This window comes from Etheostoma spectabile, chromosome 21 (assembly GCF_008692095.1).
Source record: "Etheostoma spectabile isolate EspeVRDwgs_2016 chromosome 21, UIUC_Espe_1.0, whole genome shotgun sequence".
In the NCBI taxonomy this organism is placed as follows: Eukaryota; Metazoa; Chordata; class Actinopteri; order Perciformes; family Percidae; genus Etheostoma; species Etheostoma spectabile.
The window spans coordinates 15,014,485-15,015,881 of NC_045753.1; positions in this window are offsets into that span (position 1 = coordinate 15,014,485).

Here is a 1,397-nt window from a genome sequence, read left to right on the forward strand (position 1 = left end):
TGTGTGTGTGTGTGTGTGTGTGTGTGTGCAAAACTGGGTGAAGAGGTTGAATGAGAAGAGAGAAGGTGTGTGTGAGGGGTGGGCTTGCTTAAATGTATGGCCAAAGGGAAGAAAAAACCCTCAAGATCCATAGTTCATTAGCCCTCGCACCACTGATTTATGTTTGAGTGTGTGTGCATGTGCATAGTTTTGTGTGTGTCTGTGCGCGTCAGAATGACCATAAATCTTGACCTACGAGCGGCTATGGTTGTCATGGCAATGCAGCCACTCTCAGCCCGCGGCAAGGGGTCAAGGGTCAGAGCAGTTCTGTGCAGTGGAACAGACTTTAAGAGCAGATAATAAACAAGGAAACGAGTAACAAGGAACACATCGTTGCCTTTCACCTTTGACCTCGTGGCCTTGAAAATGTCACGACAACAGCACAGCACATGAGGAGAACGCTCCAGTGTCCTACTGCCTGGAGCTAAATGGCCCTGACAGGGCGAAGAAAAAGATCTAAGAAAGTGGATACACCTACGTACAGTACATGGCCACACATACTGAATAGTACACACATGCATTATGAGTAAACCGCAACGGGATTTCATACACTATATGACCGAAAGTATGCAGACACCCAAACAGTAATCTGTCGATTATTCCATTGATTTATTGATTTTATCTATAAAATGTCAGAATTAAAAAAAAAAATGTTGTTCAGTGTTTTCCAAAGCCCAAAATGACGTTGTGAAGTGTCTTGTTTTGTCCACAACAAAAAAGAAAAAAAAGAAATTCAGTTTGCTGTCAAAGAGAAGTAAAGAAACTAGAAAATATTCACATTTAAGAAGCTGGAATCAGAAATGTTTTACTTTCTTTTCCTAGAAAGTGACTCAAACCTTCAACAACAAATTGATTAATCAATTCATCTTTGCAGGTCTGAAAGATATTGATCCTCTGAGGTCTAAGCCATTTATTTAAAGCAATGAGAGATTAAACAAGTTGATTTTTGGATTCATAATTTTATTAATTTTACAAAGACACTGTAATTCCATAAAGGATTAAAAAAGATGGCCTACAATTGTTAAAGAACCTCGTTGAACTGGCACGTTTCTCTGCTTCTAAACAAAATAAAAATGTATCTACACTGTATTGATTTGGAGATATTAAAGATGAACTGAACTGGAATTTGAATAAAGGTGATATAACAGATGTGTTTTATTTCTTCTCATTGGTACAATTATTAAAATGGGTGAATTTGTTAAAAGAAGTGTTGTTGTGCTGCCATGTTGGAATTCCACAATCTACTACGGGACTGGCATGGTAAGCTACTAGCAGCGCAGCCATAGCAACAGCATCCAAAGAGTCTGAGGCTAGTGGACATGGCTCAGGAAACGGAAACCAAGAAGTCAAGGGGGGGG